This window comes from Balaenoptera acutorostrata, chromosome 10 (genome assembly GCF_949987535.1).
Source record: "Balaenoptera acutorostrata chromosome 10, mBalAcu1.1, whole genome shotgun sequence".
Taxonomy (NCBI): domain Eukaryota; kingdom Metazoa; phylum Chordata; class Mammalia; order Artiodactyla; family Balaenopteridae; genus Balaenoptera; species Balaenoptera acutorostrata.
Genome location: NC_080073.1, coordinates 61979778 through 62004402, shown reverse-complemented (window position 1 = coordinate 62004402; position 24625 = coordinate 61979778). Strand labels below are relative to the sequence as shown.

Below are 24625 nucleotides of genomic sequence, written 5' to 3'. Positions count from 1 at the left end.
ATAGTATTTACCATTTATATGATACCAGAGCCAGAAGTTCTTTGTACGAGGAGGGTGGTGGTCTAGTTGGAAGGAGGTGAGGAAGCTGGGAGACTTGTCTTGAGGTTACATCTGCAAAGGGCTTTGTCTAAGGTTGGGAAAACAGCAGCTGTTAAAATCACAGAATGGGTGGGGCATGTGGGGGGGGGGATCCTGAAGGGGGAGGGGGGGGTGTCAAGTTGCCTCACTCCCTCTCTTCACTCACCACAAGCTGCTTCTTTTTTTGATTGAAGTATAGTTGATTTACGATGTTGTGTTAATTTCTGCTGTACAGCAAAGTGATTCAGTAATACATATATATACATTTTAAAAAATATTCTTTTCCATTATGGTTTATCTCAGGGTATTGAATACAGTTCCCTGAGACAAGCTACTTCTTGATGCTGGCAGATACATACTGCTTTACCTTTTCAGAACTCAAAATAATTTATTCACATAAGTACATCTAGTGCAGACATGATTCCTGTGCAGTCTTCGTCAAAAGGAAGTGTTATTGTTCCTATAACTTCTGTTCCACATCATTGTCTCACAGGATGATGCTAATCTGTGTGAGACCGAGATGCTAAAGGCAGGTCTCCATGGCAGTTAATAAAGCTCTCTTGTGAGGTGCCCTTCACATCATACATGATGTTGTCTAGTATCAAGTATCAAATGTTTGAGTGACAAAGGGTTAATACTCCTTCATCTACACACACGCTCAAAGTTTGAGTATTACACGTTGGTAATCAGGGAGGATAAATGTGTTCTCCCTGCCCTGGTCATTATAACCATTATGTCAGTGACGGACTGATTCTAGAGCCTCCTAAACTGGTCTTGAACATTCCCAGTCATCATTCCCAAAAATGAAATATTATCTACTGTGTACATGAGCTCTTGAGAGCTTTCATAGCTGTAATTAAATATACATAAAAGGCAAGTAACACTTTCAGCTCAAGCCGCGTGCTGGTTTGTTTTATCAAGCATTTGCAAAGGTTCTTTTGATCGGTGATTAAAAGTGGATTAACAATTTGGATTTCTTCCTTTTGGGGTATCAGTCACATTTCTTTAGTGGTCTCTGAGCCTTGCCTTGGGGCACATGCTCCAAGGTGCTAGGTCCAATTTAAAACTCCAGATTGAAGTTTATATATTAAGTGTGCATGTTTGGTTTTGGATTCTTGAGGTTTGCCTGGGGCATCTTCTCTAATTAATCATCCCATGGGTTTAGAAATCTTCCACCCAGTCCTTTTTGATTTGTCAAAGGAAATAGAGAAGGTCTCAGTCTGAAAAAATCCTTATCTGATGTGTCACATCATACAGGTTTTAAGATTTAAATACATTTTCTTTTTAAACACATCAGCTTTACCAAGCTAGAAGCATGGAATGTTTGCAGATATCCACCATTCACTGAAATTGGCAGGCAGAAAGTTTGATACAGTAAAGGAATGGCTATTTAATAGTTCTTTTATTTTCCATTCAGATCATGCACACTTTTACTGAAAGAGGCCGCACAGCATGGAGTCTGATATTACAGCAGTGGCTTCAGGAAGCAATAATTGAATACTCCTCATTAAACTGGTTCATAAAAGAATCCTATTAAAACCAATACAAATAATAAACCTTGAAAATGCTGCTTTAAATTCCAGGAGGGTGGTGAAGATATGCTACAGTGACAGTCTTCTGGTTCGCAGGGTAATTTTGAAAATCTTGTGTGCTGAATTTTTCTAAGCCAAGCAGGCACCTCACGACTGAATAAAAGACCTGGGGAATATTTCAAACGTATTCGATCCAAGGGTGTGCCTTTTACAGTCAGTCGTCCCCAAGAACTGATCCCTCATCCTGTCAGGATACCCAACCGAAAGGCTGATTATCTTTACTCACTTAATTAATTAATAGGTAATTCTTACAGAGAGGCTGAACACCTGAACCCACCGAGTCCTCTTTGCGTGGGCAAATCTAGCTGGTTCCATACGCTCATTTCACTAAATGAGACTTTGGCCAAACTATATTGTTGCAAATAATAGCAAATGGATCCAATGCAAAAATAATAATTAAAAAGTTATTTGTTGTTTCCTTTTAAATCACAGAGGCGGCTACAGAAGGCCCCGAATGCGCAGGACATATGGCTCCGCTCGCCACCCAGATGGTGCTGCGGCTGGTCCTCCCCTTGTGCATCTGGGCGGCCTTCACCCTACCCCCGACCCCCAAATCCTCCTGGCCTTCTGGCTGCACCGCTGCCTTACCCGCTGCCTTACGCTGGCCTTTCTCGACAGACTCCCCTTATTTTCTGTTATCTCTCCATGTTCTCCCAAACTCCTTCCTCATTCAGGTTTCACACCTGTTTATGATCTGGTTTCTGGAGGGGATAAAATTCACATGGACAGGCATTTGTGTCTCAGCCAAGGGAGACTAATGCACTTCTTGATTATGGATCTCAGAGAACTGGGATGATGTGTCTTAGATGTTTATATGCTCCAGTTCAATGGTTTCTCAGTTTTGCTGACCTGAAAAGCATAAGGGACCCCTTTACTAAGCACTTTTTTAAACTTTTTATACTCTGAGCCATGTAGTGATTGTTGTCACCAACACAATAGTTATTGAATAAGTAACTGGAATGTCTGTAGTATTCCTGATCATTTCCATGAACGCTGTTCTTTCTGTTTTCTCCCTCCCACAAAATATTTCTTGTACCCTCTTGATGACTCCTCAGACTTTAGATTCCAGACCAGTGGTTCTCAAACTTTACCTGCATCAGAACACCTGGATGGCTTTAATAACTCAGATTGCTGGACTTCCATCCCCAAAGTTTCCAATTTGGTGACCTGGGGTGGGGCCAGGGAATTTGCATTTCCAATACATTTCCAGGTGATCCTGTTGCTGCTGGTCCAGAACCTTGGGAAGCATTGCTCTAGAAATAAGCAAAACTAAAGGGGTTAAGTGATCTAGTGTGAGAGTCAGTTATAATCCCTGCTTTACCTCCTTTCCAGCTAGGTAGACTCTCGGCTGATGAAGCTTCTTAAACTTCAGTTTCTTCACTGTTAAAATGAGTTTAACAAAACATCCCTAGCAGGGTTGTTAAAAGGAAGAAATGAGATCATGTTTATTAAGCATTTGAAAGAAAAGTGATTGTGATAGGTGTTTTATTGTTATTACGTTTTATTTCTTCCCTAGAACTCAATTTTCAGGACTTCTAATTGAATCATAAAGGATCCTTTAAGCACCCAATTTGGTTAAGGAAAGTGTTTGTGTGTTTGGAAAATAAGAAAATAAAATCCCTTTTGGGAGCACCTTGACAAAATAATGAATTCAAAATTCATCTGGATGTGTACAATAATAGCCAGAGAGTTTTGAAAGGAGGCTCCTCTTTTGATTGTTGTTTTACCCCACCAGATATCAAAACATATTATAAAGTCATGCTAATCAAAACAGCATGGTATTGGCTTAAGAAAAGGCAAATAGGTTAGAGGAATAGAGTAAAAAATTTTATATCACACACAGACACTCACACTCATATGTTATATATATATATATGATTTCAAGTCAATGATGGAAGCATGAACAATTAATAATGTTGGAGAAATTAACATTGATTTTAAAAAACTTTAATATTTACTTCTATTTTTATTTTTATTTCTTTGGCTGTGCTGCACAGCAGGTGGGATCTTAATCCCCTGACCAGGGATTGAACCTGTGCCCCCTGCAATGGAATTGTGGAGTCTTAACTACTGGACCACCAGGGAAGTCCCAATATTTGCTTCTTATCACACAAGAATAATTCCTGGATGGGTTTCTAAAACCATTGAAATTTCTTTTAATATGTGTGATACAGTGTGATGTTTCTATAATTGTGAGGAATAAGAAGAAATAAAGGAAAAAATGTCACATTTGAATTGACATAAATTTAAAACTTCTATTTGAGAAAAGTGTTTATATGAATACAGTTGAAGGACAAATAGCCTGGAAAAAATATTGGAATCATATAGAAAAGAATTAATATCTGGACGATAAAACCATCTTTTCAAAGTAATAAGAAAACAAAACACATATAATGCAATAGAAAAGCAGGCAATAGCCAATTCAGAAGAGAAAGAAGAAATATAAATGCCTGACAAAGACTGATAAGATTTAGTATTGTTAAGGCTATGGAAATCTGGTTACTGCCACTTAATGTTTGTGGAAATGTAAGTTTATGCAATTTTTTTGGTGAGCAAACTAAAAATCACATGCCCTTGGAAATGGCAAGTGTACTTCTAGAAATTTATGCAATAGAAATATTTTCATGTAGGCACAATAATACGTTCACAGGAATGTTCACTGAGACTTTTCTGTTAATACTGAAACATTTAAAACAATCTAAATGTGCTTCAGCAGGGAAATGGTTAACCATATTATGGTACATTCACAGTATGGGGTAATGTATACAAGGCAGGGTTTGAACATCCAGCAAAATGAAAATATATATCATGAAAAACCATTTGCAGGGTAAAATATGACAAACATCCTTTTGAAGGCATTGTTTAACTTGCAAGAAGGTAAGAAATATCCACAGATGGTTATTATTAAAAAACCAAAAGACAACAAGTGTTGGCAAGGATGTGGGGAAATTGGAACTCTTGCATATTGTTGGTGGGAATACAAAATTATGCAGCCAGTATGGAAAACAGTATGGAGGTTCCTCAAAAAATTAAAAATAGTACTATCATATGATCCAGCAATTCTACTTTTGGGTGTTTATCTAAAAGAATTGAAATCAAGTTCTTGAAAAGGTATTGTACTCATATTCATTGTAGCACTATTCATAATATCTGAGATGTGTAAACATACTACATGTCCTAGATAGATGAATGGATAAAGAAAATGTAGTATATACATAAAATGGAATACTATTCAGCCTTAAAAAAGAAGGAAATTTTGCAGGATGCAACAATATGGATGAACCTTGAGGCCATTATGCTAAGTGAAATAAGCAGTCACAGAAGGACAAATACTGCATGATTCTACATATATGAGGTATCCAAAATAGGCAAATTCATAGAATCAAAGAGTGGCATGGTGGTTCCCAGGGGCTGGGGGAGGGCAAACTGGAGTTACTAATCAACAGGCATAAAGTTCTAGTTAAGCAAGATAAATCCTGGAGATCTGCTTGACAACATTGTACCTATAGTCAACAATACTGTACTGTACACTTAAAAAATTGTTAAGAGGGTAGATCTCATGTTAAGTGTTTTTATCATGATAAAATAACATTTTAAGAAAGAATATTATACTGCCACATGAATAGCTAGACCATTGGAAAATAATAGAAAGTTCGGAAACAGACCCAAGTACGTACAGAAATTGGACGCAAGTAACCGTAGAAAGTAGGTATATAATAAAGCATATTAAATTATTGTGGAAAAGATTGACTTTTAAATAAATGGTGTCAGAACGATTGCATAATCTTTGAAAAGGAGAACATAGAGTCCATATTCAAACCATGCTTGATAATAAACTCCAAATGTGTCATCTGTTTTAGTGAACTTATGATTTTAATAGGTCCTCTTTCCTAGCTCTAAGAAAGGGTCAAGATGCAGTGGCAAGTGGAAGGCACTGAGAGGTTAGTTTCTCAGTATCACTCCCACTAAACAGAACCAGGTCTCTTTGGAGTACTGGGTGATTCCAGATTTGCACTGAGACAGCATGAGATACGTCTGGAACATCTTGTGCCAGAAAGCAAGGAAGAACTGAAAGAGTGATGGGGACATGTCAGAAGAACACAGAACAACTGTTTAACGGGCTGAATTTGAGATAATACAAACATTGAAAAACAAAAAAAGGGATAGTAATAGATTATATCATATTGAATATCAAAAAATAAAGTCAGGGAAACAATCAGACAAATTCAGCTTCCGGGGACATTTCCTAAGACTATTGTCACTGACCCAGACTTGGGCCCGCTTCCCCCACGCACAATAAATTCAACCTGTAGAAACAGGGTTGTGGTGAAGAAAAGTGTGGCATTCATTGCAGGACCAAGTAAGGGGAATGGGCAGCTTATGCCCCAAAATCCCACATTCTCTGATGGCTTTCAGGGAAGGGTTTTTAAAGACAGTGTGAATGAAAGGGTCATAGAGTGTGATCAGCTCATGTATAATTCTCTGCAATTCCACTCCTGGGCATATATCTAGAGAAAACTATAATTCAAAAACCCCAGTGTTCATAGCAGCACTACTTACAATAGCCAAGACAGGGAAGCAACCTAAATGTCCATCGACAGATGAGTAGATAAAGAAGATGTGGTATATTTATACAATGGAATATTACTCAGCCATAAAACAATGAAATAATGACATTTGCGGCATAATAGATGGACCTGGAGATTACCATACTAAGTGAAGTAAGTCAGAAAGAGGAAGAAAAATACCATATTATATCACTTATATGTGGAATCTAAAATATGACACAAATGAACCTATCTATGAAACAGAAACAGAATCACGGACATAGAGAACAGACTTGTGGCTGCCAAGGGGGAAAGACAGGGGAGGGATAAATTAGTAGGTGGAGATTAACATGTATACACTACTACCTATAAAACAGATAAACAACAAAGACCTACTGTATAGCACAGGGAACTATAGTCAATATTTTGTAATAACCCATAATGGAAGTGAATTAAAAAAAGAATATATATATATTTATATATATGTATCATTGAATCACTGTGCTATACACCTGAAACTAATACAGTCTTATAAATCAACTATACTTCAATAAAATTAAAAGAAAACAAACAAACAAAACCCTATTCTCTGATTGGTTGATAGTGAGGTAACAGGTGATGTTTCAGGAGTCTCAATCATCAACCTTCTGGTTCCAACCAGTCTGTGGTCTACATGCTTGTGGTCAGCAGTTAACTTCCTCAACCCAGTGGGGGTTTTAATATCTGTAAAACAACTCAAGGATATGGCTTACAATATTATCTATAGTCCTTGAGGAGGAACTAAAGTTCCTTGACTTTGTTTTATGGCTAAACTGTTATTATTTTGTCCTGTTTGACTGTTTTTCTTTGTTTCTGCCTTTTTTCACTTCTCTGATTAAATCTGTTCTTTGGAACTCAGGGAAGGCCTAGGGGGCTAAAGCTTTTTTTTTTAACAAAAAAGAGGCGAGGTGGTCTGTCCCAGGGGAGGTCCCTCAGGGTCCTGCTCGGTTTTAATATTGACGTGGACTTTTCAAAAATTTTCAGTCATGAAAAACAAACGAAAAAGCAGGACAGTGTCTAAGTTAAAGGGGACTAAAGAGACATGACTGCTAAATGAAATGTATAATCCTTGATTGGGTCTTGGATTTAAAAAAACACAGCTAGAAAGGGCATCTTTATAGACAATCAGAGAAATTTGAATATGAACTATATATTAAACAATACTGTACCAATGTTAAATGTCTAGGGTATGATAATGGTGTGTTTATGTAAGAGAATGTTCTGGTTCTGGAGAGATGTTTGGAACATAATTAGTGGTGAGCTGTCATGAGATGTGAGGTGTCTATAAGAGTGTGAGAGAGATGAGGAGGCAGCTGGATAGAGCACACATGGGAAGGTGGTAACAACTGGTGGGTCTAGACGGAGGATATATGGTGTTCACTGAGCTATTCTTTCAGTTTCTCATAGCTTTGCAATTTTTCAAAATAAAAAGTAGAGGAATAAAATACAACAAAAGTTCCCCATTAGGCCATTAAATCATCATTTAGATATACAGGAATATTTATAGATCATGCAATTATTTCAAATCTTTATAAATTAAGGCAAATGTAAGGAATAAGTATCTAAGTACATTAAGGAATAAATGACATTAGTAGAAAATATCTGTCTCTTTACTTGACAGATGAAGACATAGATCCACAAATAAATTAACTCCCCTAAGGTCACACACTAATGTGTATAAGATTCCACTTCTGTGAACTTTATACGGCAACTGAAAATCAAATATGGTCCTTTGAATCCTTGAAATTTTCTTTCCAGGCTGTTGGTTTGAGGAAGCTCATTGTATTACCCTTTATCAGAGAGAACAGAGCTTTCAAGGATTTTCTTTTTCTTCTTTTTATATCTGCTATTTTCCTCTCACATTTCAGCAGGAATGAAAATATCAGTAGGGATGCTTTCTACTTCTTAAACCAATTCTTCATAAACTGGTGAGGTGGTTGGAAGTCCATTAGATCTATTGAATAAGGTGATAATGATGTTGAAATTAACAATAAAGCAAGAGTGTTAAAACGGATTCTAGCCAAGATTTAATATTTTGAAATGTACAGAATCTTTTCTGTTCCTTTGAGTTAAGCCAGGATTCATCTTCCAACCCTGGACCATCATGGGTCATTATTAGTCCCACCTGCCTGGACAAGGAAATTGACACAGGGCTTGTTCCTGAAGTGTGCTGTGCTGCTAGGTCCGGATCGTGCTCTGCCCCCTACTGGCTGGGCGACTGTGAGCAAGTTTCTTAGCCTCTGGCTTCAGTTTCCTCAGGTGTAACATGGGAATAATAATGGTATCTAATTCACAGATTTATTGAGAAGACTAAATGAGAATGCTCATGGCACAGGGCCTTGTACATAGTAAACATATAGTTATTTTTTATTAAGCTCTAGCTTGTCAACTAGATAATTCTCAAATGACTGCAGAGTTTAAAATAGTTTATATTTTACAGATATCATTGGATTTTCTATTTTCATATTTGCATATCATGATGACTTGACTAGAAATTGTTGCCCATAAACACTAGACAATTTTTGACATGAAAAGGAATTTAACAAAAAGATCTCTGTATCTGCTGTCCTTCCAGGATTTTTATTTTGGTCACATGCAATTTTAATATATATTTCCCTCCTATATATAATATCAGGAAGTATCACCCATATATATTAATAAGCCAAAGTTAGTTTTTTCCAAACATGTTACATTGAAACTGGTGCCTCAATGACACTTTTATCCTCACATTTTTTTTTTCTGAGAAGTAATTTTACATTTGACTGGCTTTTATAATGTATTTAAGAATTTGGAGTTCACACAAGCATTTAGCAATCTAGGGTTCAACAGGAACCCTAGATTCAACAGGAAGCACATGGACCTGCTCAGCTTGGGCTCCTGTCCTGACCACTTCCCAGCCCTTTACTCCTTGTAAAATCACACTGCACATTGGTGTGTTTGTTCATCCTTCTGTAAGTATTTGTCACGTACCTGCTTTGCTTGGTGCTCAGGGGAAAATGTAAAGAGGAGGCCCTGTTGTCTAGAAAGAGCCAATATAATTAGAAATAGAACTCATACACTTAAGCATGTATCTTAGAATGGACAATAATGTATAAATGGCTAAAATGAGTGGTGTAGGTAAGCGAAGGTTAACAAAGCCAGGAATAGGCAGAAAGACTCCTATTCCTATGATGAATGAGTTGTTTATTAAAAGATGGGCAGGGATTGTGACAGCACAGACAGTGAATTTAATGCAGTTCTGGCAGAATTCTGATAGGACATCTGGGAATTGCTCAAGGAGAGATTCTTAATAACTGATCTGGTTCTTGGTTCTTATACTCTCTGAGGCCAGAGCTGGGCATTTGAGCAGATCAGCTTCTACCAGCTTTCATATTTGTGCCTTCTTACCTGCGAACCTTTGGTGGCCTCCTCTGCTTCTCTTGGGCAGCAGAGTCAGGCTGCTCTTGGGAGAGGCCTGGGAGGGCCTTTCTTCCACAAATTCTGCCCGGGTGTTGGCCCACACCATCTGCTAGGCTTCCCTTACATGTGGCATTGTGCTCAGTACTTTATATACTTTTCAAAACTGTGAGGGAATTACTATGTGAAACATCTGGTAATTCCAATTAGGGTCTTGATGGCCACTAGGGAGTTGGCTGACAGTTGGGGAATGCACATTTACAGCGGGTCTAGGGAAAGAATAACCTGATGAATCTGGTGATGGCTACGTATTTCTCTTGGCCTTAAGCTACTTAAAATCCAGTGGCTTTTGTATCGGGTTCCCTTGCAGGTGCCAAACAGATGAAAATAACCTCCAAGACACAATTTTCTAATGAATATGAAGTCTTGCCATAAGCAACCTATCTCAATGGAAATACCGGCCTTGTGGAGAGAGAAACTAAGGAGAACTCATATCATGTTGTGAAAATCAGGATGATTTTTCCTCTGGTAGTTTGTTTCCTGACCTGAGAAAATATTTGTGTATAAGGGGAATTACAGAAGCTAAAATTTATTTTCTCTGAACATGTGTTAATATAATGTTACGAAAATGCAAAGGCCTGGCTGTCTGAAAACATTAGTAAAGTAGTCCTAAAAACCTTCATCTCAAAATCGGTCAATACTTATTAATATATCTTTATAAAAGAAGAAGAGAAACAAATATCCATGGAGTGGCCTAACTGGTGCAAGTGTGTGCATGTGTGTTCTCTTGGGGTACTCTTTCCTCTTAGGAAGAAATATTGTACTTATTCCTCAGAGGTTTATTCTAAGGGCATGATGAAAGCAAACGGGAATAGTTATGTGTGGTTGAAATTATTTTGTTAGATATTTGCATCTCTGCCTATGGTTCCATAAGAAAACAAAATGGGCCTTTTAAAAGAAAGGAATAACTCCGAATCAATGAATTTAGATGACTTAATTTTATTAAAAAGTCAGAAATATAGGATAAATGGGAAGCACAACATGGATAATTTAATTTTTGTTGTCTCCGATGAGAGAATATTTCATTCCCCACTCTTGTTGTCTTAGAAGGGGATTAACTGCTGCGTGGAGCTTTAGGAAAGCAGCTGTGAACCTGGAGATCCCACTTACTTGCCAATATTTTATGACCAGACAGATGTGTAGGCAAATCACACCTGTTCTAATTCCAGAAGCCCCGCTTCAGTCAATCACTCTAAAATAACTTATGTCTCTAAGACATAAAATGTACTAAAGAATCTTGAGGGCTGGACAGTGAAAGTGTCAACAGCTCCCTGACCAAGGGCATGGCTGGAACGCATGGTCACATTTTCTGTGCTTTCATGGGACCACAGGGAGCACTCAATGACAGATCAATGAAAATTTCTCAGGGATTGGAAAGTGAGAAGCCTGGTGAGTGTGTTTGGGGGACAGTAAGGCTCATCTTGCTCTACAGATGCTTCTCTTTTGCTCCTCTGTTCAGAAAAATCTCTGAATGGAAATGGCCTTTTGTGAAATAGTAAGAGCAGGTAAATCTCATTTGGAAAGTCAAACTCGTCCTTTGGAAAGGTGAAAGGTAAAGTAATTGACATTTACTGTTTTGATTACTCTTAGAATATTTTGGTGTCAAATCTGGCACAAACCGGGTTTCATAACCCAGAAAAGCAGATGCCACATTTCCTATAATGATATACTTATAAGGTAAGAAAACCCAGTTTTATTAACCTGCATCCCCCAGAGACCACGGTTTAAGTTAAATCCAGAGTGTTGAAGATTTCTGAAGAATTTTTAATCACAGAAAAACAAGTTGATTTTGAATTGATGATGGGCTTGTGCAGCTGGGTTCTGACATGGGCCCTGTATTCTCTGTGCATGGTCTTATGTTATCTTTGCTTGCTGAATTCAGGCCGTTGGGTACATGGTCAGAATTTATGGGGCTATGTTTGGACCCGGCACAATTAGTTTTCATTGCATTCTTTGCAAACACTTAAGTGTTGGTGAAAGCAACTGTGTCTGTTTTTAATTCACAGAAGCCACTTCATGGCAGAGCCTTCTGTAACCCGGCCAACTATCTCACCAGTAGCCACAGTTCTTTGTCATTAAGAGTCTCACATCTTTTTCTCTCATCCTTTGCTTTATTGCCACTATATATTCTTTGATATAGACAGAGAGCATACTCAGATCTTACAATGATATTCTAATTTTATCCAACAGGCTTATTCTGATCTCTTATTGGTAAGTATCCCACATCACTTTTGAGGATCTCAAAGTTTGTACCCAAGATGAAATCTCCATCAATAAGATTCTACTACAATGTTCCTTTTTTTTTTTTTTTTTTAAATAAGGTATACAATTCCAATTGCCTTGGAAACAAATTTGTGCAGAGTGCAGTCTCAAAAAAGCTACAACTTCAGTTTTACAGCTTGGGGATTATTGTGATTCACCACGTGTACCTACATCCGTGCAGGAAACTAAAAGTCCAGGTACAGCCCAACTTCCAAATCCTGGAACTGTTTGTGGGAGTCCTTGGAAGCAGTGCTGCTTTTGCGATCCAACTAGACCTCTTCTTCATGCTGTTGTTTCCGGGAGGGATGTGCAAGACCTGGGTCTCCCGTCTTTGGTCCCTGGTGTTCAGAGCGGCTGGCTGTGCAGTATAGCCCAGGGAGAGAACGTGAGGGTGAAAATGTTCAATAGGATGTTGATTTCATCATTGAAACAGAATCGCAGAGGAATGTTTTTAGAAGAGCCTATTTAATCTTTAGCTGTTTGCTTCTAGGCAACCTCCTCCCTTGTTACTGTCAATTTTCTGTTTCCTTCCCTCTCCTCTCTTCACATAGAAATTCTGTATTGCTATATATTTACATAGAAATATAATCAAATAAAACCATTACAGCACATTCACCTAAAGCTATTAAGAATTAATGTTTATCATAGGTCCTGGCTGAGAGCCAGACATGCCATTCAGGATTCATTGATTTCTCTGGCCTCTGAAAGGATTTGGGATTAAATCTGTGAACACACCACTCTCGTGGCCCTGCTCTATGGTATCAGGCCATGGAAAATAGCATCATGTAACTATACTTTGAGCTCTGAAAAATGGATGGAAAGGATGCTACTTTAACACATCTCAGACTGATCTTGGTGGGGCTGGAGGTAACTGGAAGAAGGCGAGAATGTTCTAAGAAGATGAGCAGGAATTGCCACGTGGGAGGGGCTGTGGTGTAGGTCTCACTGTCTTTATTTGATGATGCAGTGGGGATGCTTTGTTTCTGAAACACCAGGAAAGATGAACATACACATAACAAGAACATAAAAGTAGAGTAGGAAAATTCTGAGTTTGCCTGCAAACACTTGCTTCCCGAGTCCAAACTTAAAAGTACCCTTGAGCACAACCAAGGAACTGCTCAGGGAATGGTGTTATCCCAACTGCGGTGATGCACTTTGGGGAAGGGATCCGATCTGCCCCCTACCACCACAACCTTGTCTGTACAAGTTACAATTTTTTTTTACCCAGACTTGAAAATAAGTCAGTAAAAATGAATAGAATCCCAGGAATTCTGTTTACCGTGACTGTTCAGTGAAGTCTTTTTAAGGTGGAGCTATTGGCAGTGGGGGTGCTGGGGGTGTGTCGCTCCCTCTCCTGAGCGCTGATGGTACCAGAGGGGGACAAAATTCTGCTCTGGGGATGTGCGGGCCGCGTCAATGGGTGAGTCAGCACGGGCCAGCTTCACCAGTTACATAGTGGAAACTTGTCCTATAACTAGAGCTGCCTTCTGTCCTGTGACTTATCTGTCTGCAGCAAATCTATGACTCCTCCACACATTCGTATTGCTCCAAGAAATCAAGAAAAAGACAAGGAAATCGAATATATTGAGTTTATTCAATGTTGGTTTTCAGGAGGGCCCTGAGTTCAGTGTTTGTGTGTTTCTTCTGATTTGTTGTGCTAGTTTTTTGGGTGGAATTTGTTTTCAGGTATAGGCCTTGGCTTTACGACCATTTTTCATTAAAACATGGAAGTGGAAAATATGACATTTTTTTTTCATGTGAGAGAGTCATAATATGATTTCTTAAAAACTTGACAAGAGACTGGATCTGTGAGATTCCATCCCGTTTAGTGACATAGATAATGATGTGTTGTGTGAATTGCTGTTTCCAAAAGTTCATTTTTTTTCTTGCTGTGGGCCTGTCTTTATCAGAAAGTCCAGAAACATTCTTAGTGTAACACACATGATATGTATTTGTATGTAAATTTCTCCAGGTATTTTAGGTTGCAGACTATTATCATTTGGGATTTTGAGAGCTCCCAGAAATATTTTAAGCAGGATAGACATTTTTATGGTCAAATGGAGACATTTATTTAACATAAACCATGTCCTATGGTGTTTTGTATATGAGAGTGCATGCATGTGGTACAAAACCTGAAAAGTACAAAGAGAGAGTCAGGGAAAAATAAGTCAGTACCCCCAGCCGCCCAGTATTCCCCCAAAGCCACCCCATCATTTTCTTCTTTGTGTTTTTACACATATTGAATCATACACACATTATATTATATACTATAGCTAGCTGTCTATCCATCTACATATCTATAATTTATTTAATCAGGCCCCTATTGATGATATCTAGGTTGCTTTTAATTTTTTATGGACAACGCTGTGAGGATGTGTATTTAGAACACACTTCCTGTAGGTACCTGCATGGCTCCTTCCTCATCTCACTCAGAGCTCTGTTTAAATGTCGCCTTCTTACCTGCCTTCTGGAGACAGCCTTCTTCCCTCATTACTTCCTACCCCTCTTACCCTACTTGAATTTTCTTCATGCCACCACTTGACATTATGCATTGATTTATTGACGGTCTATCTCCCAACCAATATAAGCCTCATGAGACTCCACTGTTTGCTGTTCCTTCCTCAGTGCCTAGAATGGTAGCTGGTATGCAGTTGGTGCTCACTAAGTATACTTATGAAATGAATAGGTAATTTTTCACATGTGTGAGTACTTTTGTAGGAAAAATTACTGGAAGTGGAATTGCTGTGTTAAAGGGTGTGGGCACTGGTGATTTTGCAAACTTGCTTTCCCTTAGAAATTGTAGAAATGTATCCTTCCATCAGCAATGTTCTAACAACAGCAAACTTAAAAACTTTTTTTCCGAGATTATCGTACTGAGTAAAGTAAGCCAGAAAGAGAAAGACAAATACCATATGAGATCACTTATACGTGGAATCTAAAGTATGACACAAATGAACCTATCTATGAAACAGACTCATGGACATAGAGAACAGACTGGTGGTTGCCAAGGGGGAGTGGGTTGGGGGAGGGATGGACTGGGAGCTTGGGGTTAGTAGATGCAAACTATTATATATAGAATGGATAAACAACAAGGTCCTACTGTATAACACAGGGAACTATATTCAATATCCTATGATAAACCATAATGGAAAAGAATGTTAAGAAAAGAATGTATATATATATATATATATATATATATATATATATATATATGGATAACTGAATCACTTTGCTGTACAGCAGAAATGAACACAACATTGTAAATCAACTATACTTCAATAACAAAATAAAATAAATTTTATTTTGCTTTCACCAGTGGGAAAAAATTTGTTTACAAGTTGATATAACCTATAGTATCTCATTTTAGTTATAATTTGTGTTTATGATGAGTAATGCTGCCCAAAGTCTTTAACTGTTATGATGACTGAACACGTATGAAGTGATTTCACCTGCGCTATCTTGAAGACCCAAAGGTCTTCCGGACACTCATGCTCTCAGACCAGACATTGCTTGTTATCTGCCTCCTGGACTCTAGGGGTATGTGGTGGTTCCTGGCTGCCTCGGTTTTGTCTTCACTCACTCATTCTGAAATCCATAACTTATGTGTATTGAACACTGGTTGATAAGATCAGAGATTAAATTTACTTCCTTAATTGCAGTTCCCAAGTTTTCTTCTTCTCATGAAGATGTCCATTTCCCAAATGTTTCCTGCTCCAGCCTTTAACTGCTAGGGAGCAGAGAAGTTTCCAGCGTCCAGAGAAAGGCTATTGTCTCCTGACCATCCTGAGTATCCTTGTCCTACAAAGCGGCCCACACACCAGCCTAATAACCACGTTCATAAGTAAATTTTGGTAGTTACTTTTGACTTCTAGATTTCTTATGCAGTAAAATGTATCTAATTTCCCTTTGACCTTGTGCCATTTAATGTTCTCCTACTTTCAGGCCATATTTGTGGCCTCCGTTTATACCACCAGGAATACCAATGTCAGGAAAGACATTTTGCCATAACAGTTGAGAATACCAAGAATTTGATGTACAATTGGGCTTGAATAAAAGAGTGGTATCATTCCATTGTGCTGTTTCTTAGTTAATCGTAGCCCAGGAATTCTTTAAACTTTCCCTTTAAAAGTGTTTACATATGCTTGACCCATGTATTTGGACCATCATGATTTTACTGGAGGGTGAAATAGGAGTTTCCTGTTGAAACTCATTCTTTGGCTTATTAGATGAAATCTCAGTGTATAAATTATAGGATCCTCATAGCAAAAATAAAATAATGTCACTAAGACGATCTTCAACCTTGGATCCTCTTGCTACTATAACTCTAAACCAACATTTGTATAGCCTCTCCCTCCCACCCCACCAACCTCCCCCAACTTCCCTAAAAAATAATAAAAGGCATGGATTATTTACCTGTTGTGACCTATACCAAAACGTTGAAAAATTGTGCCATTCCAAGAACACTGAGACAAAGACATAAAAATAATTTTTAGGTCTCCTGAAAATTTGTGTTGTCTTGTTTCTAACAAGAAATCAAATACCTTATAAATGTGATTTTTCTGTTTTTGAGTGTTAGCCTAGGATTGTCTGAATATTAATGTGGTTTGTTCTTATAAATTTGTTGTATGATATTTGTTAGATAAGCCCCTCATTCCTTTCTTTTTCTTTGGGTGGTGGGTTATGAGGAATCATTGTTTAACACCTATCAAAGGCATGATAAAAGCAAATATTTAAAACAGTTTGGTTATATACTGATTGAAATACAATAGAAAAATCAGAGGAACATTTTTTCTAAATTTTTTTCTGAAATTCTCAAATCAGTAAATGCTCTATTTGAAGAATTCAATGAACTATAAAACACGTCATGTGTATACAACCAAATAGTCAGGAAAAAATAAGGTGATGAAGGATTTTTATGCTATAATGGCACAGGAAAATTTTGTACTAATATTCGTGTGGGACATAACCTTGATAAGTAAAATCTTTAAAAACACTGTCCTTACAAGAAGCAGCCATAATTTTAGGGCCTGATGATTTTGAAAATCTCCAGTGGCTACGAGACGATAACCTTGGCACTACAAGATAACATCCCTGAAATGTTATGGGTAACTACAGTATATAAATGTAACTTAGAAACATCTTCATGCTGAGATTTAATACTTGGGGGTCAGTGTGCTGGTAAAGCTTGAGAAAAACCAAACATATCAACTAGACAACCATCATTATTGTGTTCACCAGGGAGTCTCAATATGAAATCTTTTCACATCAAGAATCATTTCAACACTGAGTCAAAAAGCCTAAAGCATACAGGAGGTTGAGCAAGCAACGACAAGATTCTTAAAAGAAACATGAACTCCTGAACTCTTGTGTATAAACTTTTACATATAATGTACTCAAACATATATCACTTAAAGATGACTTTTACAAGCATACCAAGATATATATTCTTTGACCATTAACTCATTTTCTAAAAAGGCAGTTAGCCAAAAATATAAAAATATTATTTTACAATCATTACCACATAAGATACACATAAAATTAAAGAATTAAAAGAAGTTAAATAAAATATTCATTTTCTAGATGGAGAACAGAAGATTTTTAGGGTAGCAAAATTATTCTGTTTGATACTATAATGATGGATACCTGTCATTACACATTTGTCCAAATCCATAGAATGTACACCACCAAGAGTGAACTGTAATGTCAACTCTGGAGTCTGGTTGATTATGACGTGTCAATGAGGGTTCATTGATTGTAACAAATGTACCATCTGGTGGGGGATGAAGGTAATGAGGGAGGCTGTGCATGCGTGGGGCAGGGGGTACATGCACCTCTGCTCAATATTGCTGTGACCCTAGAACTGCTCTAAAAAAGCAATCTATTTTTAAAACCTCATTTTCTTTTATTTATTTTTGTTTTTATATTTAAAAATTAACAGCTTTTTGGAGGTATGATGGACATATGATAAACAGCATGTATTTGTAGTATATATTTTGGTACGTCTTAGCATAACTTTTGCACCAGTGGAAGCATCAACACAATCTGCATAGTGAGCATATCTATGACCCACAAAGGTCTCCTTACTCCCCTGGAAATCCCCCCTCCCCTCCCACCCAGTACCAGTCCCCAGACAGCCACCATTCTTTCTGTCACTATAGAGATAAGTTGGCATTTTCTAAAGTTTATATAAGTGAAATTACATAGTATGGGATCTTTTTGTCTTTTTTCACTCAGAACAATTATTTTGGAAATTATCCATGTCATTGCATTTATGAACGTTTCATTTCTTTTTTATTGCTGAGTAGTGTTCCATAGCATGGATGTACTGTAGTTTGTTTACCCATTCACCTGTTGATGAAAATTTGGGTTGTTTCCAGTTTTTGGCAATTACAAATAAAGCTGTTATGAACATTTGTGTACAAGTCTTTGTGTGCACATATGCTTTCTTTTCTCTTGGGGAAATAGCTGGGAGTAAAATGGCTGAGCTCTATGATGTGTGTATATTTAACTTTCTAATAAAGTGCCAAACTCTTTCTCAAGTGGCTGTCCCATTGTACGTTACCCCTAGTAGTGTGGTAATAGTGAGTTCCAGCTCCTCCACATGCCAACACTTGTTATGGTCAGTCTTTAATTTTAGATGTTCTAATAGGTGGGTGGTGCCATCCAATTGCAGTTTTAATTTGCATTTCCCTATGACTAATGGCATGGAGCATCTTTGCATGTACTTATTTGCAATCCATACATCTTCTTGGGTGAATTGTCTATTAAAATATTTTGTTTTTTTGAAATTGGATTGTACCCCAAGTCCCCTAATTGTCCTTTTTTTCATACAACTATGAGACTGAACTTAAACCAATAGTTTGCATGATTGTTACCCTACTACAATGTCCATGGACATATTACATGGAAAAAATACATGTTTGGGGTATTTGGAGGTTGTAGATACCTCTGTGAGGTGGTATTTATACTTGTGACCTGGATAACAATTTTGTGTTTTGACACTGCTGAACTGTACTGTTACTTATCCATCTTTGAGTTTCTGTTACTTAGCCTGGCACTATACATGCAGTACATATCAGTAAATAATTGTGGAATAAATGAACAAATGGATACTCTGAATTTCAGAAGAACTGGAGCTAGAGGATACTAACTTTAAACTTAAATCAGCACTGTATTTCTTCATTTAAATTTTTCTTAATATTTCTTTAAGTAGAGGCAATTATTTGTGGAGAAATGCAGGAGTCAGAGTCTCCTAATCTCATATACTGTTTTACACACTTTGCTTTTTTCATATCTACTTACTGCTCCTTCTCTTCCCAGCCACAGACAGATCACAAATCCATCACTTCCCTGGTTAAAAAATTTTAATGTCTTTCCATCAAACTGAAAATAAGTTCCAAACTCTACTTCATGTCTATCAGGCCCCATAGCACATCCTGCTGCCACCCCCACTGCCTGCCTCTCCTGCCCTGTCCCTGCCTCACTGCCCACATTGGCCTTGGTATTCAGACACGTGTCCCACTTGCTCTCCCCTGCGCTTGGAATGACTTGCCCCGTTTTACCCTACAGTGGTTTGAATAATGTCTCTAACAGATCAAACGTGTAAAGCCCCTAGTGGGATCCCCTGAAAGATGACCCACATTTGGATGTACCCATCACAGATTAGTTAAAGAGCCAGCCACAGTGACTTCAAGTTACAAAGCTTCTGGAAATAAAGGTTGTTACTTTCCTTGCCCTGTAGGAATGGTTTGCTGTCAAAGGGAAGCCGTTCCATGGCTCATGACCGTCTTGGGAGGCAGGCAGTACTGTCTGAACCTGAATTACCCAGCATCTGGGCTGGTGACACAAACAGCTGTCATTCTTTCTGTCTCCCTCTGTGTGTTGTCACTTCCACAGTCAGCTTTTATCAGCTCAAATGAGTGTCCTCAGGAATGTAACACCTAACCTTCCCTCCAAGGTCAAGAGCAGTTCAGTTGACAGGGACAGAGCTATTACAGCTACATTATACAATTTGTTTTTTATTTGGATCCATTTTATACCATTAATATGGACATTGCTGTTTTGTTAGAAAAAGGAGGCTCTATTCAGGGAGAAGAACATGAAAAATGACCTGGGGAGAAACAGGCTCTTTCTAACAAAGAGATATATCAGTGTAAGAACTTACTAAAAACATACCATTTATAATGCACAAATTGTAGTTGTCGCAATGGTCATCATTGTTATTCTGAGCTGCTTCTGCAGACTTTCAAAGGAGACCAGTGTCCTCAGACAGTCTCTTTTGTCAATGATGGATTTTTCTTTTCATGTCACAGTATTATAGGATTTGTTTCTCTGCCTAGTTCAAAGGGCTGCACTTCTGTTCATCCCTGTTTTCACCAATTTTCCTTCCATCTTGTCTCTTCTAAGCTGGTTACAGGAGTTAAGAATTTTTTTTCTCCCTTTCTGAAAATAAACCAAAAAGAAATTACCTATCTGCTTCAGGGAATTTAAAACTTCCATAAAAATATGTTCCCTTTAGAATTTCTGTAACAATAAATTTTGTTTCATGTAAAAATGTTTTGACATCTTGTGTTTTATCGGCTTAGACTACTGTGCATTTGTATCATACCCAGGAAGAGGATGCATCCTACCTCAGGTGAGCTTTCTTTACATCTACATGAAGAGTTTTTACAAATATTTGGTTTCTCTTTTTCAGGGTGGAAATGGCCACTGAGGCATCATTGGAACCAATGCACTGGTAATTGTGAACAATGGCAATAAATGGACAGCATGGTGACTAGACACCAGAAGTGGTATTGTTTGATTTGAAGGAAACATCTGTGTGTGTCAGTGTGACAAGTCTAACAAGCAGTAGTAAATGGAAGGGAGACAATATGTGGTATAAAAAGAACTACGGATAATGTGTCATCTTTTATTATATAACCACAAACTGAGGATGTAATCCCACTAGTGGCAGTACTTTCCAGCGAAGACATGATTCACAGAGCTCAAGTCATGCAAGGCATTGGATGCTATTTATCTTGTGGGTCTGGGGCTGTGATGGGCTGAATGTTCATGTTCAAAATTCATATGTGAAAGCCCTGGCCCTCAGTGTGATGGTAGTTGGAGAGGGTGCCTTTGGGAAGTAATTAAGGGGGTTAGAAGATGTCAATAGGATGGAGCCTTCATGGTGGTATTGGTGCCCTGGTAACAGGAGACACCAGAGCTCACTCTCTCTCTCCCTCCCCCTCCCCCCAGCACACAAAGAAGTCATGTGAGCACATAGTGAGATGGCAGCCACTTATGAGCTAACTTCAAAGAGGCCTCAGGATGACACCTACCCTGCCAACACCCTAATCTTGGACTTCCAGTCTCCAGAACTGTCAGAAATAAATTTCTGTTGTTTAAGCCACCCAGGCTATGGCATTTTGTATGTCAGCCCGAAGAGAGAGGCTATGAGAGAACGTGTGTGTGTGTTGTGTGTGTGTGTGTGTGTGTGTGTGTGTCTCAGTTTGGCATGGCGAGGGGCGACCCAAGTGTAGTAGTTTTTACGTTAAGACAGTTGCAATCCCTCTCAGGTCACAGCTCGTTGCAGGTTGAGGTGGACCTACCTTGATCTCCCACCACAGGATAAGTTACAACTCGCAAAGGATTTGTGAATTGTGAATTCTGCTCTCCCCTTCATCAGTGCCTATTATTTATCTTATCTTGGATTGCCTTCTTGTTATTGCGACTGGCTTTTAATTTTTGTTTTCAAAACAGTGGGGGTTCAGAAGATGGAGAACAACTCACCATTTTCACATATGGGCAACTCTGACAAAGTTTTGGATTAACTGAAGTCAAGTTCAGTAGGAATGAAGGAAAGTTTTACCTCCCCTGGGAAGTTCAGAAATTAGACAGCAGCTGATTACTGTTGGAGAGGGTGGGAGTTGGGAGGAGAAGAGTAAATTGGTCCCAGGAGCTGACGTTGCTGAGTGTGGGGGACCCAGGTGCCCCCCAGGCATGACTTGTCTCCAGATCCTCTGGGTTTGCCTGGTTCCAAGACTCATGCTTCCCCTCTGCCTCCTTGTGAGCCATTGTTTCAATGTTGAGCCCCACTGGGGAAGAGAGTACCTAATGAAACCAGAGGTACTCTACCTCCAGATATTTCAGAGGAGACGGCTGTTTTGTTTTAGTGGTAACTTTGAGTTATTTCTCTTTTCCCCACCCCTGTTACACATAAAGACGAGTTAACAGTATTCAACAGCAGATGTTTATTGAATCACCTCCACATATTAGGCATTGTGTTCGGTCTCCAAGTACAAAGACAAGTAAGACCTGGTCTCTGAACTTGAAATGCTTCCATTTCAGTGTAATAGAGGGGAGCGGGTGAAGTAAGGCAATAAGTAAAGAAACAATAATAATAATGCGTTATGTTTTCCAGTTGTGGAAGGAGAGCTTCATTCAGGCAGGGTCAGAGGGTGGATTGAATAGGGTTTCACAGAAAAAGTAAGAGTTAAACTTGGAGCTTGAATGATAAAAATCTGACAAATGGGATTGGGTAATAAGAGCCTTCCAAGGCAGGTAGGTGTGAAGAGACTTGCAGTATTCAGACAGCTGAGAATCTGGCTACAAGGTCAGCTAAGTGGATTTATGGCAGGAGGGAGCAGGAGATGACCTTGGAAAGTTGGGTTGTATCTAGATCGAAAAAGGCCTTGTAAGACAGGGCTATGGGGTTCTCCTACCCCAATCTTGCCAAAGGGGAACCACCAAGAGTTTTAAGCAGGAAAGTATTATGAGAGTTTGGTGGAGTGACAGGGCTTATGGAGATCAGACTGGAGCCTGCGGTAATGTTTGGAGAGAGGGGGATGCCACGATTAAGGCAATGGGAATGAAAGAAGGAGCCAGAGAGGATTGACAGGGCTTGGTGGATCTGAAAAGGAAGGACAGTTGGTTGAGCTTGCCTACCTGTAAAATTGTAGAACTGGTGATTTTGGAACTGGTTAAAAAAAATTAGGAAATCCATGTCTTCAGTGGGGTATGGTGAGAACAGACTCTGATATGAGTGAAAACACTTAGATTTATATCATGTAAATGCTAAGTTCTTAGTGCATTGGTGGAGACGGATGCCTAATTTCCTTCTATATCTAAATATTTTTAGTCAGTTTACCCTACCTCCAAGAACTATATGGTGGAGTAACTGGTGTCATACTGAAACTCATGAAGCAAGTGAATTCCAAAGTTAAATCTCATTTAACCTTGGCTTTTTAATGGAATTGCTCATTTAAATATACTTTGAATTAACCAAAGGTATCCTTTCAATAAGTAGTAAACAAAGACCATACTTTAGAGAGTTCCCTCTCCATTTCTTTCCTATCACAATTGTAATTCGACCTTCACATTTTTAAAAGAAAGAAATACTTCCCAAGGAATCTTGGGAATGAACATGCTTTCCAAGTTCCAATTAAAACAAAACAAACAAAACAAAATGAAACAAAACATCTTTCTTTTAATTCTGAGAACCCATTACTCATGAGTTTCTGAGGTTTTCATGAATTTCTGAGCCTGCAGATTCTCTTTGAGACACAAAAGTAAAAGCTTTATGACATTTTCCCCCTCAGTCTTAATTAAAACCACATAAAGTTTTATTTTGCTAGCATTTTAAGGCTCAGACTCCCTTCTAGAATAGCATTTAATTCCTTGCCAAGTGTTTTCTCTCATAGGGCTGTGTAAAAGCAAAGCATGAAAGACAAAATAGTTTAGCATTTTTCTGGCAATATTATAAAAAGTCATGCATTTTATTCGTTAATAAAATTCTCACCCAGGCACCATTTTTTCCTGTTTCATTCATTTGTGGAGCATTTACTATGGACCAAGACAGTGCTCGGTGTTATCTCCCTGCTCTTCTGCTAATAGCATCCTCTTCCTGCATCTTCCTCTCTTCTAATCTCTTTTTCATTTTGCCAGGCAGGCTACTAGAGCTGGGAGTAAAAATGATGAGTAAAGGATGATTTTTGTTTTTGAGGAGTTCAAGGAAAATGCACTGACATACATGTATATGCAGTTTATTCATACTTGTGATTTCTTTGTAGTTATGTGAAGTACATTAATTTTTAACACTAAAATAGTTATTATATGCAATTGCAAAAAAAGATATTGGATATAAGAATATGTGAAATTGTGCCTCATTTAAATTGGCAAAAATCACATTCTTTGCTTAGTACTTCTCACATAAAGACAATTAATTCTCACAATTATAAATAAATTTCAAAATTGCAAAATTTATTTAAGTTAAAAGTTTTCTTTGAACGTATATTTTTGTATTGGAAATAATGCTAGAAATTTAGAGACTTAAATTTAATCTCTTAAAATACTTGACAGAAGGGATTATTTAATCAAAGATTTTTGCATGTAGTAAGGCACAGTGAAATAATGAATGAATGCTACTTGCCCCTGTGATCTCCATTTTTTGAATCATTCATTTAACTCTGATCCTGTGTGCTTATGCTCTAGACACCTTTCTAGGCATTAAGACATATTTCTTGACAGAAAAATGCTTATAGTTTACAAAGCATGACCTCAAAAAAAAAGATGCTACATAGAGACATGTAGAATGTAATACAATGTGGAACTTGTATTACTTGTGTTTAAATATGAAAATACTGGTTGGAAAATATATACCTTTCATTTAAA

The 24625-nt window shown here is 38.1% G+C and overlaps 1 long non-coding RNA gene across 2 annotated transcripts in view; it reads left to right on the top strand.

Moving 5' to 3' along the window:
* Positions 1–21300, top strand: part of LOC102998281 (uncharacterized) — an 86544-nt gene extending 65244 nt beyond the window's left edge. Inside the window, exons 4-5 of one of the 2 annotated variants that reach the window (XR_009009406.1) lie at positions 20670–20711; positions 21212–21300. This is a non-coding gene — a long non-coding RNA (uncharacterized LOC102998281). Of the gene's footprint in view, positions 1–20669; positions 20748–21211 lie in introns of those variants that run through there. The other variant, XR_451415.2, reaches the window with a different exon arrangement.
* Positions 21301–24625: the final 3325 nt, after the last annotated feature.